The sequence below is a fragment of the Theropithecus gelada genome, chromosome 2 (assembly GCF_003255815.1).
Source record: "Theropithecus gelada isolate Dixy chromosome 2, Tgel_1.0, whole genome shotgun sequence".
NCBI classification, from domain to species: Eukaryota; Metazoa; Chordata; class Mammalia; order Primates; family Cercopithecidae; genus Theropithecus; species Theropithecus gelada.
Window position 1 is genome coordinate 97073377 of NC_037669.1, and position 16718 is coordinate 97090094.

General features: G+C 37.6%; 1 protein-coding gene across 4 annotated transcripts in view; it reads right to left on the reverse strand.

The window, feature by feature from the left end:
• Positions 1–16718, reverse strand: part of SNRK (SNF related kinase) — a 65714-nt gene that overhangs the window by 48225 nt on the left and 771 nt on the right. Inside the window, exons 2-3 of one of the 4 annotated variants that reach the window (XM_025376750.1) lie at positions 13853–13902; positions 2419–2480 (exon numbers count right to left, since the gene is read on the reverse strand). The exons of 2 other annotated variants lie outside the window; for them this stretch is intronic. The gene's annotated coding sequence lies outside the window, so the exon portion shown is untranslated. The remainder of the gene's footprint in view (positions 1–2418; positions 2481–13852; positions 13903–16718) is intronic. One more of the 4 variants, XM_025376749.1, reaches the window with a different exon arrangement.

A 16718-nucleotide genomic window follows, 5' to 3' on the forward strand; every position in this document is an offset into this window, starting at 1 on the left:
TTTTAAACTTATAACTGAACTTTAAATTTTTTGAGGGGGTTCTAGGTATGTGGTAGTAGGTACTTAATAAATATTTGCTAATTTACTGGTATTCATCAGTTATGCTGATTTTTAATGATCGTTTTCCAACTCTGAATCACAACCCAGCATAACATGATTATATTCCAAGAGTAAACAGGCATGCATTCTTACAGATGATTTAAAGATCATTTGGTTTTTAAGAACCACATTTCATAATGCACTTAAAAATTTCAACTTTTATAATAAATGAATAGAAATAGGTTCCCCATAAATTACCCTGACTCAGAAAAACAAACATGTATAAAATTAAACAAGATGCAACTTTATATCTCACAGGCTGAACCCTCACTTTTTTTTCTGACCAACATTTAATAGAACTGAGTAACAAAATCCAATGAGGAATATAGCAACCTTGTAAGGTCAGCTCTCTCCCATTAGTCAGTATCTATCCCTTTGACGAACCTTTTTCTACTTTTTCTACGCCTCTCAATATACAGTTTCACATTTTCAGTTATATATTAAAAGCATTAATTATTGAGTCCACTTAGATAAAAATATCCCAAAAAATGAAATTTGACATATAATGGGTAAGATTTTTTTTAATTTTTAAAAACTGTTATTTATTCTTATTAGAGACAGGGTCTTGCTATGTTGCTAAGGCTGGTCTTGAACTCCTGGCCTCATGCAATCCTCCTGCCTTGGCCTCCCAAAGTACAAGGATTACAGGCTTGAGCCACCGTGCCTGGCCAGTCAGCACTGGTCTCATTTTTATGGCTAAGGCAATAGGCTGCTCTAGGTACAAGTGACATTAACTGCAAAAGCTAGGATTCACACCTAATTAATAAATTTCAAAGTCTACATTCTTTATAAACATTTGGCCACTCTAATCAATGCCCCATTTAGGATAATACCATCTTAAGAGTTAAAATACTAACTACAAAAGAAACATAAAGTCACTTTTATATTTATACCACTTCAGAAATGATCTGAATCACATACCTAGAACCCCCTCAAAAAATTTATGTTAAGTTAAATTACAAGTTCAAAAAGTCAATGTTAATATGTTTACTAATACATTTTTTGCATTTTAGTAATTATTGTAATAATAAATAGCACTACCATTTACTTAATGAGTATTACACACCAGTCACATGCCAAATACTTCACATCATCCTCATTCAATCCTCACAATTCCCCTCAGAGACAGGAATTATTAGCCCCCTTTTGAGGCACAGTAACTTGGTGTAGGCCAAATGGCCAGTGTGTAAAAGAGCCGGGACTGAAACCCAGGGCTGTCTGACACCAAAGTCCATGCTTTAAAACATTATGCTACGCTGTGTTTGCAAATTGATTTTAGAACCAAAATTATTAATCCTGCTATTAAGATTTTTAAATAAGAAACTGATACAATGCCTAGGTGTTGGGAGCTGGGGGAAGCAAATTTCTTCTATATGTATATTATCCCTGTCATCTGAACTAGTAACTTTAATGACAGGATTAACAGGAAAATCCAAATTGAAAGACCTTGCTTTATTTGGACAGTAGTTTCCCAAAGAAATTTTAATTTGGTATATTTAATGTTCAAATATAAAAACTCTGGTGGGGGGGCAGGAAACTAACTTTAAATATTTTAACTTCAATTAATTATAAGGGCAATAATTATGCTTAAAATTCTACCCAAGTCTACGTTTCTATTGCATAAGCTTGCAAATGCCACTTTAGCTTTTAAAACACATTCCTTCAGGCTGCCCCCAAATTATATAATTTTGTTCTTTTCATCTATCATTTTAGTTTAGATGTGTTCCTGGAAAGTTACATAAATCAGATTTTACAAATGAATCTGATTTTTGAAAACAAAACTGTTTTTATTACAAAAATAAATGAAAAAAAAATTTTTTTTTCAGAGCCTCAGACACCCACAGATAAGTACTATTAAATCTTAATGTTTCTCTTCCCAAACCGGTGCCAACAAGAGGGCATGGTGAAATAATTTTTAATCTACAGCAAGCTCACGGGAAAGAATCTAATTGGTATCTTCACAATGAGTACCCTATAGTGAAACAATCACTCTTACTACCAAATAATGTCCTTTTTTTATGAGCACCCCTTTTCCATAGTCTATGAAACCACAATTAAATTGTATAGCTAAGAACAGGACACTATGATTAATTGAAAGTTTAGACGAAAAACATCCTTGTTAGTGAACATCTTTTTAAATACTAGTCTACTGTCCAATCCTACTATCAAGTACGTTTTGAGTTAGAGTACAAAGTAACTAAATCGTTTTTTTTTTATCTTTGAGGATCTTGCAGCTCCCAAAAGTCAATCTGAACATCAATGCCGAATGTTAAGATGTGGCTTATATAAAGGTGAATTTGTAATGTCTCCAAGACATACCCTGCAAACTGCATACTGAATAATCCTTGTTATCACAGTGTTTTGTTAGTTGCTTCTTTTTCCTAAAAGAAAATACAGAAAAAGATTCAGATTTAGTTGTATTTGTTTGAATTTTGCTTAAAGTCAAAATACATACTCTAAGGCTGGATCTAGACAAATGTATAAAAATGGTAAAATTTGTCTTTAGTAACCCAGTTTCCCCCATTATCCTTCTGCCTTCTGTGAATTATAACTCCTTTAAGTGACCTTTAGTAAACAGGGATTTCAAAGTGAACAGATTTTTCCAGGTAGACAGGTCAGAAAAATTATTCCACTGGAATGAAGAAATAATAATGAACAAGGCCGGGCATGGTGGCTCACGCCTGTAATCCCAGCATTTTGGGAGGCTGAGGCGGGTGGATCATTGAGGTCAGGAGCTCGGGACTAGCCTGATCAACATGGTGAAACCCTGTCTCTACTAAAAATACAAAAATTAGCTGGGCGTGGTGGCGGGCGCCTGTATTCCCAGCTACTCAGGAGACTGAGGCAGGAGAATCACTTTAACCCGGAGGCGGAAGCTGCAGTGAGCCGAGATGGCGCCATTGCACTCCAGCCTGGGTGACAAAGTGAGACTCCATCTCAACCAAAAAAAAAAAAAAAAAAGAAAGAAAGAAAAGAAAAGAAAAGAATAATGAACAACAGTACAATTGCCATTTTTTAAATGCCTCCTACAACAGGCCCCAAACTCACATTTCACTGAATCCTCCACATGAAACTGCATGCTAGGTACCATGAAGCTTAACTTGCCTGACAAGCAGCAGTCTCTAGCTCCAATTATGCTCAGCCTGGCATCAAAGCCACCCAATCTCTAGGAGCCTCTACAGGCTCATGAAATACTCACACTACAGCAGCCAAGGAGGGCAAGCTTTACAACACACTGTCCTCCAGAAGGCAAGTGGAAATCACTTATGATGCCAGCATCAGGGATCACACAAAACACCTTCTCCATCAGAGGCCCGCCACTTGATAGTAACAAAGAAACTATCACCACAAACAAAAGGAATGTGAGCAAATCACTTATATCCAACTTCGTGGCACGATGAGGGAATACTGACCGAGGTAGCCTTGCAGGTCTTTCCATGAAAATGAACTATTACATGAATAACAGAAAGGCCTAAACATTCACATGACACCAACATAATAATTTACACTATACACTAAAGGTGAGAGGTGTCCAAGTAAAGTTCAAATGCACTTGGGAGAAAAGGAGTGCAAGAGAATGGGGGAAGCAAGATAGGAAAGGTGAAAGAAGGAGGAAAGGTGGTTGACATCTGGATATGAAAGCAAGTGTCCTGCCAGGAATGAGGGAACAAGGAGCAAGAGTTCTGCAGCACACATAGGGCTGGCCAAGCCATGGGCACAGGTCTACATTTAGTGACAGACGAACCCTGGGATGCCTACCTGACTGGTCCTTCAGCTCCAAGAGGGATATGGTAGCTCCTTCCACTATCCTTGCCTGTTTCTCTTTTTCCAGCAGCCCCTGTTTCATCCCTAGTCTCTGTGGCAAAGCAGTGCGGTAGTACAGTGATAAGTACTGGTTCTAAAGACCAACAACTGCATTTGAATCCCAGCTCACCAATCACTAGCCAAAGGAACTCAGCAAGTTACCTTGACTTCTCTGTATGGTCAGTTTCTTCATTAGAAAATGTTAGTAATAAGAAAACAATCTCATAGGATATGGTGAGGATCAAATGAGTTAATACAGGTAAAGTGTTTAGAACAGTGCCTGGCACAGAGTAAGCATTCTTTAATACCAGCTACCACCACCACCATCATTGTTACAAAGATGACGTTCCCACCATCCAAGCAGAAATTCTTTCAGCTGTTTACCCTACTTCAAGAGAATGAATTCACCAAACTATTATCTCTCTTGCTTTCATAAGAGAGACCAGTTCAGAGACTGAACTGTTAAGTTTCCTAAAATAAACTAAATTGAAAATGACTGCTATAAGATATAGGAAATAATGTCTCTAGTTAGGCATCAAAGTCTGGGAGTTTTTCAATAAAACATCTCACAAAATCTAAGTATTTGCTTTTAAAATGATATTAATATAATTTCCTATCAAATTTAGCTTTTCAAAAAGGACTCAATACTCCTTTACATTTTTTCGCATCAAATATATTCTTATAGAAAATCTCAAAAACAATTATGAAAGAAAAATCTGTTTAGTTCAGGAGAAAAATACAATTAGAACATATAGACCAGTAAAAAAAGGGAGGGGGAATTTTGAAAACAAAAATCCATTATCCCACCCCTTATGATAACATCTGTTTACATTTTGGTATAGATTCTTTCAAATTATTTTCTATTTATAATATATGGCCAGACACAATTTTAAAAAATAAAATGGGGATAATACTTAGGGGCTTGGGGGGATGTCAGGGTAAAAAGAGATTTGTAACTATTTTCACAATACTTCTCTCCAAAAAACAAGTTGGAAAAGTTAATACAAGACTTTCACTTTAGAAAGTTTAGAAAATGCATAAAAGCACAAAAAAGAAAATGAAAATCACCTATACGCTCATCTAGGATGACTTCTCATCAGGTCCGAGTGTACATCCTTTATACTTACAGTTCTTTACAAAGCTAAGATTTTAGACATGAAGTTTGATAACTACTTTTTCCTCTACTTTAAAAAGTGAACATTTTCCCATGCACTAAGTTCTTCTAAATCAATATTTTAAATGATTATACAGCTAAGATAACATGTTTTTAAACAGCAACCACTAAATAGGCCGTTCTAAAGCAACCTTTTTATTTAGCACAGGCATATAACTAGGCTGGACCTAAATGAAATAGGCCAACTTGCCAAGAATGCTCATAATATAAAAACTTGTGTCTGAGAAACAAGTACTGTTATGTGCTGCAAGAATATACTGATGTTCTCCTACTAAAGACAGCAGAAGCAACTGAAGCATGTGGGTGTGGCTGGAGAAGAGGAAGGAAGTGTGGGTGGCCCTACACACGTTTTGCAAGCTGCTGAAAACAGTTGTAGAACCAGCTTCTGTTAAACCTACTATCAATTTGGAATTCACCCTGTTATTCTTGTTAAAACTCACTTTTAGCTTTTCATCAACATCATCACCATTGCAGTCTCAACTGTACATCAAACAAATGCCTCTTCCTCACACCTCTTAGAGAGGCAGGGACAAAACAGTATGCTCAACAAAGGCAGCTCTGCCTGGATACCACTCTGAACCAATCCATGGCATGAGAAAGTAGACGAATTGAACAAAAACGGCTGTGCACAAAAACTGTACTATTTCTATAGCTTATCTATAGTAATAAACATTTTGTTTATTTGGAGTTTTCCTCCAAAATCAGATCACCAATATTCTTCTCAAACATTTAAATCCTTAAATATATATATACACACACACATATATATGCACCAGTATATCAATCTAATACAGACAACTAAAAGTTTGAGTTTTTGCAAAGCTCCACTAAAACCGCATTTAAGCTTCTTACACATAGAAATTATCTGGTATCTTTTACAAATACCAAAAAATGAAAACTGTAATCCTTACTCCTGAAAAATAGTAGACCAAACTGTACATCTATAGAAAAATCAACTTAAGTACAGGAACTAACACTCTCTCAATGGTATTACCAACCTGATTTTACTGCTAAAATTTTTAAAATGGTATAGGCTGAAAGGAAGACAGTAAACTAAGTCTTCCAGGAATAACCTTTAGGTCAAGCAAAATAAACACAACCCTATTACGCAGTCACCACTGCTGTTTTCTTTATTTAAAGTAAATATTTCAGCCAGGCATGGTGGCTCACACCTGTAATCCCAGCACTTTGGGAGGCTGAGGCAGATGGATGACCACTTTAGGTGAGGAGTTCGAGACCAGCCTGGCCAACATGTTGAAACCTCATCTGTATTAAAAATACAAAAGTTAGCTGGACGTGGTGGCACGGGCCTGTAGTCTCAGCTACCTGGGAGGCTGAGGCAGGAGAATCGCTTGACCACAGGAGGTGGAGGTTGCAGTGAGCCGAGATCACGCCACTGCACTCCAGCCTGAGCAACAGAGCAAGACTCAGACTCAAAACAAAAAAAAAAGTAAACAATATTTCACTTTTTAATGACAGCATGCCTCCTCCTAGGAGTTACTAATATGAGCTATAAACCAAAGATAAGAACCATTAACAGGTCAATAGGTCCTAAGTTATAGAAGAATTCAGAGTTTTTCACTGGATTGGTTGAATATTACTATGTGGTTATGCAGTTACCAGTCTGCAATCGCTGGATGGGATCAAGATGGGATCTACAAATTAAAAGATTAAAGTCATTTATTATTAGAAATCTTCTTTTGGGCAATTTGTATTCCTAAGTCTCTAAGAAAGCATTTTCCAAGACAAGGTAGCTGCCTACTAAAGTATGTTCTTCATTTTCATCAATTTTGATGGGCTAGGGGCTGCTGAGAGGACTAGGAATGTCATGGTGAGAAGCCTGTTCCAGTTTCTTGAGGCAATGATTTGGTTGCCAATGCAGAATCCTTGAAGCACTGATTGAGTAATCTTTATTTCCTCTAAGTAAAACAAGCGCAGTCCAGCATATATCAAGGAATTTGAATGTATTCAGGAGTTAAGCAAATCATTAACTGATGTATAGTACTTAGTATTTGTAGAGAGGAAGAGATTAACATCCAAGCCACAAGACCTGGACCAGCAACACAGACAATAAGTTGAAATTCCTAAACAGATTCTGTCTCTTGTTAAAGTGATGAAAAATGCTAAGCATGTTATCTTTCTACCTATAGGTAAGTAGGATTTAAAAATTAGTATGGTAACAATTCCAGCATTAAGTGTTCACATAATAAGTAATGACTTAAACATAAGCTGGGTGTACAGAAATTACTCCAAAATAAACAAAGCCAACCCACAATTACTATTGTGCCCAGGAAAACAGAATATTAAGTTATGGAGAATTTTAATAATCTAAATCTCTTCTGATCTAAAGCTTTTATTACCACTGTCAAAACTCACTTTAACTCCCTACCATCTTTTTATTCCTCCTAATATTTTGATAAAAGTGATACTTAAAAAATGGCCAAAAAAGAATCGTGAAACAGAAAAAAAAAAAAACACAACTAATCAATAAACCAAAATACTGGCACCTAACATTTGACTGACTTTGACTCAAAAACAAGTTCATTCCAGGGATTCTCTTCCACTGGTGGGACTGCAAGCAAGCTACCTTCCTGAAAAACAATTTGGCAATAAGTGTACAGGTTGAGTACCCCTAAGGTGAAAATATGAAATCCAAAAATGCTCCAAAATCTGAAGCTTTCAGTGCTGACAAGACACTACAAGTAAAAAAAACCCTCATGTGACCAATCACAGTTTCTATTAATTTTTGAGAGGAAATGCAGTCATAACTTTGTTTCATGCACAAAATTATTAAAAATGGGGTATAAAATTACCTTTAGCATATATGTACAGGTGTAAATGAAACAGAAATTAATTTCATGTTTAGACTTGGGTCCCATCATTATGTATATTGCAAATGTTACGAAATCTGACAAAATCCAAAACACTTCTGGTGCTAAGCATTTTAGACAAGAGATACTCAACCTGTCTCACGAGCCTTAAAATAATTAATATCCTTGACAATAATCTTACTACTAGATTCACATCTCAAAGAAAGATGAGGACAAATATTTACATTCAACAATGTTCAGTGATATTTATACATGCAAAAAAAAAAAAAATCAAATAATCTAAAGGTCTACAATAAGGAGATGGTTAAGTAAAACACAACATACCCAACGTTAACAGTATGCCACCATATTTTGAGGCTATTTAATTTCATGGGAAAGTCTCACAACATAATGTTAAGTTTAAAAAAAAATTGTATATACCAAACTTCACAGCATATAATCCCGATCTTTTTTTTTTCTTGAGATGGAGTCTCCGTCACCCAGGCTGGAGTGCAGTGGCACGATCTTGGCTCAATGCAACCTCCGTCTCCCAGGTTCAAGCAATTCTCCTGCCTCAGCCTCCGAAGTAGCTGAGATTATAGGCACATGCCACCACACCCAGCTAATTTTTATACTTTTCTTTTAGTAGAGATGGGGTTTCACCATATTGGCCAGGCTGGTCTCAAACTCCTGACCTCAAGTGATTCACCTTGCCTTGGCCTCCCAAAGTGCTGGGATTACGAGGTGTGAGCCACCATACCTGGTCTGTCCCAATCATTTTTAAAAAGCATATAATCTGTATGAATGTATATATTTTAAAAACTTAAAATGTTAAATTAGTAAGATTACAGAATATTTTTTCTCTTTATGCTTTTCTGTTCTTTTAAAATTTTTGACAATGAATATGTGCTGCTTTTATACTCCAGGAAAGGCAGAGGCTACTAAATTTTTGACTTTCTGTACATAATTATCCATTCCATTTACTTTTCCATTAAGAGATCTATGAAATACACCAATTTTTCTGAAAATACACTGTGTACTACACTAATGCCTATTTATGTAATGTTAATAAACAAGGCATATTCAATGAAATATTTACTTCCTCTGAGAAAGAGGGTATGCAGCCCAGCATGGTGGCTCACACCTGTAACCCCAGCACTTTGAGAAGCCGAGGCAGGCTGATCACCGAAGCTCAAGAGTCCATGCTGCAACGAGCCGAGATCAGCCACTGCACTCCATCCTGGGAGACAAAGCGAGACCCCATCTCAAAAAAAAAAGAAAAGAAAAACAAGAAAAACAAATAAAAGAAATAAAGGTATGCAACGGTTTTAGTCTGAATAACAGAAACACTAAGTCATTTTCGTTAACAAATAATTTGAGCCTTAACTGTACAGGACACAACACAGTCCCTGTCCATTCAAATCTCAAAAATGATTTAGGAAAATAGGATCTACAGCGCAGCAAACCACCATGGCACACGTATATCTATGTAACAAACCTGCACATTCTATACATGTATCCCAGGACTTTAAAAAAAAAAAAAGAAAAGAAAATAGTATTCACATATAAAAAGAGAAATAATTATACAAGTGAGCCTAGGTGAGGCATGTGAGAGGAAGAATAGAGGATACTATAGAAGGCAGGCTCACCAAGGACAGGGGCAGCCCACAGACCAGGGCTTATCCTTCAAGAGGAGTAGAGGAACACCATTTCTGAAAGTGGGGTAAACAAGCAACAAAGTAAGAGTGCCTACTGCTGGCTGGCTTAGGAAAGGAGAACACCAGTTTGGGTAAAGTGATGACTTGGGGGTAGAAGTGAGATAAATTTAGTAAACTTAAGAGAGGCGGCTGATTCTGAAGAATACCTAATGGCTAATCATTTAAGCAACGGTGCTGGACAAAACAAATGGAAAATTTGCCATACTAAATAATTCACCACATATCTGTGTTTGAATTATACTTAAGTTTAGTCAAAGTGTCATTAAAAATAAAAATTGCATAGGAAAAGCTTCTCATCAAAGAGCCTCAATGGAAGAGGAAAATCCTTTACATATTAACATGAAAGCAACACAGAAATAAGCTTATTCGAGAATTTAAAGAAATTTCAAAAGTTCATTTTCACTACAAAGTTTCATAAAACTCTAAATTTTTGTTATGGCTTAATAGATCTCTCTCGTTATCACCCATATACATACTACTAAAAATCTATTACTAACCTAAACAGGTTTATACAGAAACGAGTAAAGCAAAACCATGGATTTTTCTTTGTCTTATTTCTAATTTTTAAAATGTCTTTTGCTGCCACAGTTGCCCATTAGAATTCCAGTTTTGTCTGAATGCAGGTCTCAAAATAAGGAAGCAGATTTTAATTTCTAGGAATCTATGCATGTACTGCACTTTTTACATTTATTATATCATTTAATTCCTTAAGAGCGATACCCATTTTACAAATGAAAAAGCAGGGCCAATGAGGTTAAGAACTCACTTTGTCCAGGTCCTATACCCAGTTAAGAGTTGCCTGGGTTGGATTCTAGTCCTCACCAACCCCTGAGCCTTGCTTTTTTTTCCCTTAAACAATACGAAGTTTCTACCTACTCCTTTCTAATTCAAAGAAAAACAAAGACAGTAAAATTAATATATTTTGACATTTCTAGTGTTCCTCCAATTATGCAACTATGCATAATTATGCAGGTAACTATGCAAGCTAACTGCTCCAGCTGTCTTAAGGGGAAGAAATTCATCTAATAAACATTAGATGTTTAAACATTAAGAACAAATAATTCCATTTAAAACTTTTTGAAATGTTTAGAAACTGCATCTCAAGTTGAGAAAGGAAGTTACAGGAAAACAGCCATTCATAAAACAGGCGGAGGTAATTATTGGTCATTTAAAAATGGAAGGATCCCTTGAAAATAACTTCACACAATTGTTTGCATACAATTTTGTGACAGCAAGATTCCTTCCCAGCCAACACCAAGTAATTCAGGTAAAATTTAAGCAGGTTTTATTTTCCCCTTAAAAATACTGTCCTTTATTCTTTCCCCAAACTGTAATTTTGATGTATTTTGCAAATTATACTCTTTCCATTTGTTTCTGAAAAAGCATTTTCCTCACAAGAGGATTAGCAAATACTCAGAAAATAGAAAAGCAAAGGACAAAAACCAAGCCCTGAAACTGTAGACTGAATATTCTCATTCCAAATTTCTTTAGTACCATTCATAAAACTTTATGCCAATAAAGAGAGAACTGTTTAACATGCAAAAAATGAGGTAAAGCAGAAAGCTAAACTTTACTTTAAAATACAATCACCCCGTTTCGATCTACCTATACACTGTAGAAAGATTCAATCAAGCTCATGAACATATCCTTCACCTTACCTACTTATCACATTTGTGCGTTGAGGATGTTAAGGATCTATTCTTTCGGCAATTTAAAGACATACAACACATTATTGTTGACTGTGATCACCATGCAGTGCAACAGATCACTAAAACTTATTTCTTTTTAAGTTACACAAATTTTAAGTTTCTGAAAAAAAAAAGTAATCACTCTGTTTCTGTCCACTATTAAATAAAAAGGTTGTATAATATTACAGCTGTTTTTAAAAAGAGATCCATGAATATAGTACACTCTAGCTTAATAATCTGTCTATGAATATTTGTTAGTATATTGTCCTAAGTCTAAAATGAACTTCATATAAGTCATACTGTAAGAGTAAAACTTATATTAAAATATCTACAATGTCTCTAAAATAGAAGAACCAACATAGCTAAGTATTAAAGCAAATTTGATTATTATCCCCCTAGCTATGCAATAGAGTAAAACACAATAACCTAAGTGTGTGTGTATACACATGGGGGCAAGGGAACATCAGAGGAGGAGCTAGGATAACAGTCCTAAGGTTCCACATTTCAAAGTACCACGTAGTTAACTTTTCTTATCATCTTCACCATGGAAGCACACTTTAGGAATAATCAAAATTCATTTATTAAGCACATATGCAGAGTGGCATGACAGCACAGTGGAAAGAGCACCACAGGATCTACAGCCCAACAAGTTACTCGACTTCTATGAAAAGGCATGTCTTGATAAAATAAAGATAATCACCACCTTGGACAGTTACTATGAAAGCTAAATGGGATAATTAGCAGGGTGTGAGTAGAATACAAATCACCTAAGGATTTTATCCCCCTAACTTTAGAACTGGCCTCCTTCCCACGAGATTACAGTATTTGAGAGGGGTTGCATATATAGTTCTCCATCTCATTTTTATCAGTAACCTCATCCCCTATTGGCCCGATAAACTGGCCCCTAAACACCTGTACTGGATACTAGGAAGGTCCCTGTCTCAACTTGTTCACAGTCTCTTACGGGAACAGATATGCAAAAAGAGGTGTTCTTTTCTCCTAAATCTGCCTTGGAGAATGCCACAGACAGCATTCTGGAGAAATAATTTTTGTATGTTTGAGCTAAGAACTGAAACTGGCAACGGTAAGGAAGAGGATTTTCAGGAAAGAGACCCAAGGATGTTTAGTGTGACTCAGACAACAATATATGCAGAGCGTAGGGGACAAGGTCAAGCAGGTTGGTAAGAACCAGATATCCAAAGAGTCTTGTATTCCATATAATTCATCAATTTCTACTTCTTAGGTCTAGGCTAGCCCTTACCCGTGCTCTAGGGCCCAGCTTAAAGGACGACTTCCTGACCATCCCCTTGCCCTCCCCAACCCCCTGCACATACCAGCTCCCTATACTCACTCACAGCACCGCGTCCTTTGCCATTATGACCCTTATCACAACTGTGAGGTCATATAATTATTTGTGTGACTGTGTGGTTAATACTCTGTGTCCCCCACTAAACTAAATGACAGGCTCAGTTCACGTAAGGATCATGTTCATTTTATTTAGTTCTTTATCCCAGGGCCTGCCAAGTATAGCATCTACTCAAAATATACAGATACATTTTATTAAATGAACAAATGAAGGCCAGCGTAAAGAGCCAAAAAAAGAGCTCAAGAAAAATCCTGAGCAGGAGAACGGCAATCAGAGACAATGGTTTAACAAATTACTCTGGTAGCAAAGCGAAGATCAGACTGAAGGGACAAGAATAGAGCTAGAAGACAGGTAAGAAGACAACTGAAAATGCCTCCAGGTAAATTACTTAAAGACTTAAAAATGAGAGCAGCTGATATGGGCAGTGATGATAACGATGTTGTGGAGGAGACACATTTTGGAAGTAGAATCCAAGAACTCAACGCAAAAGAGGCTAAGCAAAGGCAGAAATCCAGAATGACTCTAGTGGAGAGTGGTAGCTGGTGATGCCATTCTCTCAGACTGGACTTTCTGGACAGGAACATCTACAACATGCTAGCAGAGAGTAGAGGATTTGCTTCTAGTTCTGAAATTGTATGACTGAAAAACAATTCAAATCCAACCCGGCTTTATTAGAAAGGGTGTGGTTTCTATAACAGGCTGATAAAATCAACAAACTAAAGATTAGATTTTTTTTAACCTTCTTCACCAAGACACTTCTTGGTACAGACTATATACCAGGCATTACTTGGGTCTGAGGATGAGAGATCAAAGAAGTAGTCTCTGCCTTCAAAGAAATGGCAGTCTTGTGGGTTTAAGAGAGATAACTGCATGTCAACAACTAAGAAATTGAGGCCTAGTGAGGCTGTGATTTGACCACCGTTATGTTGTGTAATCCAGGCTCCTGAAGCATTCTGTCAACCTATACTAAATGCTCCCGACAAATATTAGTCAAGAGGGTATGTGTTTAGATGTACAGATAGACCTAATCTTGCTTTGGGTTTGAAGATACTCCAAAACTTAAAACATGTCAAATGAACAACTAATGACCTCTGAGTCCGAAGTAACTTTTGAGTAGCCACATGGCAGCAGACTAGGGGGCATAACAGCAAAAGGAAAGGGAAAGAGGACTGATTTGCTATGGAAGAGCCTACCTGAGCAGAGGCCAAATGCTGGCGATGCCAAAGCAGACTCTCAGGAGGCTCTGGAAGTGACAGCAGAGAAATAAATGTTCAGGGAGGGCAAAACAGGAATCCTCTTTAGACAGGTTCCTTCCCTACCACCAGCAAGAAATGGTTTCCCATGAGACACAGAGCCACAACCCAAAGCAGATGTGCAGAAAAGCAGATGAGGATCAATGACACAGCTCTGGATTATCCAGAGCAGACAACACAGTTCCAGTGCTCACTTGTGAGGCCATTAAATCTGAGGAATTTCATACCAGCTCTTTCCAAAGTTAAAACAAAACACCTCACCAACAACCTTCTCCTCTATACCCCAAAGCAACTGCCCCATTTCTCTCCTTCCTTTTCAAAGGCTTTAAGGAAAAACAGCTGCATTGTCTCAGCCTTCTCAACTCCCTTTCACCCACTTGGATCTATGTTCTTCTCCCACCACTTGACCTTGTCTTCTGAACCCTCTGAGCCTTTTCCCTTCTTCTCTGCCTGGGAATTCCTATCCTTCAAGACCAGTTTAACCATCACTTCCCTCTGTGAAGTATTTCCGTGTCAGGCTGTTACTGCCACCATCCTTGTGCTTCTGCAGGGTTTTCCCTATGCCTCACCACAGTTCATCTGTTCGTACTGATATTGTTTACCTTGGTGTTCCCCAACAGCTTCTAAGAACCTAAAGTCAGGAACTGGTTTTTATTCACTTTTCTACTGCTGCCCTCCCTCTACCTTAGGGCCCCCAAAAGAGACACACAAACATTCCATGAATAAATGATCAAAGGTTAAGTTTATCTTCAGAACTGCTAGGATCCACTCAATTTTTCCACCTAAGTTGTTCTAAGTTTACCTGCACATACATACACACTGGGAAATACCTAAATTCTGAATAACAGTTTCCTTACTAAAGTATCTTAGTTATAAACACTCTCTTTCGGTTGTTAAGCAAACTGGGATGCAGTTACATTAAGTCTAGAGTTTCTCATCTACGTTTTTAATTCCTAAGATTTTGGCCTATGGAAAGTTCATTTGTACCCTTTTCTTCTTGGGCGGTGTGAAGAGCTCTTAGGATTAGACAAGCTGCTACAGGGGAGAAATCATGCCTTATTTATACCAGTGCTTAGAACCATGGCTGCTCAGTATCTCCAGAAATAAATATTTTTCTATTTAGTTTCACTTTCTATATGAGGGAATACTCACAGTGAAGTTCAGATGAACAGTATTTCCTGTGACCAGTAAAAATATCATGAAAGTCCTTCAATTTTAATAAGGACATTTAAAAGTCTTTCTTTCAGGATTATGTGATTAAATCTAAACCATAAAGCCCCAAACTATACTTCTGGTCTAGAAAAATAAAAATTAGTACAACTTCTGAGTTCTAGCATGTTTTAAACTAATGGATCTTACTGCAATAAAAGAGAAAAAATACTCAGAATTATTTTAAAAATACGGTGAGAATAATTTTTGTGCACAAAATGAACAATTAAAAACTGATTATAAAAACTTTAAAAAAAAAAAATTGAAAGGTGGGACTGAAAGTTTCCTGCCTGAAAAGCCTTGAGGATGAGAGTATTACAAAAAGTTAGCACCGTGCACTTGACTTTCTACACTACTTCAATATGTGACCTTGGGAATGTCATGTAATTTCTCTCATTTCTAGTTCTGTAAAATGGGAATGTCACCTGTTCTACTCTCAGGGACAATTACACAGATAATCAGATTAAAAATTCGGTATTTGGTGTTCTTTAAAAAAAGAAACTTGTCTAATTAGTATGCTTTAATCATCACTTGTACAGTACATTCCTCTTCAGGAATCCAATTCCGAGAGAAATATTTAAGCAGACGTTGAGGACAGATTTCCTTAAGGGAATTATTTTATAAATCTGGAAAGCAACGTAACAAAATTATAAATTAACAAACTGATTACATAAGCCTTGGCAACCCGGGCTTTAAAGTACACTGCTATATATATACTCCGATAAGTTAAAGACTGGTTTGGGACATAGTGCTCCAATCCCATACAAGGAACCCAAACTGAGGCATTTCATGTTTGATAGGAATTTGGTAGACATTCAACAGGATGTCCTACACTTGTAAGCCATGCTTCACCTTAAAACCTGACCAAATGTTTAACGCATTAAGTCAACTTTACCACGGTTCCTAAGACTTTGAGAATACACATTTAATAATTAAAGGGAAGGGGGGTGGAAAGTAACACGACAGTTTGAAAGGTCCCTCAGACCTCTATAGATTTAGGAACTCCACTGCTAAATTCTCCCCAAATCCTGAAACTCCCTATGAAGCTACTGGATTGTACGCGATCCAACAGTTACAAATAGCACAGCTCCAAGAACCCCGAAGATAAAAGGCTGCCACTTTCCTGCAACCCAAGTCCAAGTAAAAGGCAGGAAGGTTCCTGTAAAATGGTCCAGAAAGAAATCAACAGGCGATGACTATGGAAAAGAACGTAGGTTTCCCAGTCTCCACGTCCGAAAAATTCTAGCTCTCCCTGGGGAATGGCACTGCTCCTCCTGCCTTACCCCGTTGCCCTTTCTCTACAGACAACATTCCCACTCTATTGTAAAGCAGTTTGACCAAGGAACCCTTCTGCTGCGGCCGGATTTCTACAGTCTTCTGAAAGGGGAAAACGCATTCAAAGAACACACACCCTACCGAGCGCCCCGGGCGCGGGGCCCCGCGGGCGCCGCACTCGGCCCGCTCCGGGGCGGGGCGCGGGGATGCGGGCGCCTTCCGAGGTGCCGCAATCCCGCCGCGGCCGCAAGGGCAGGGCCTCCAGGCGCCCGCGGACGCCGCCGCAGTGACGGCTCCCGCCGGGCCCCGCCGCCGCCCCGCA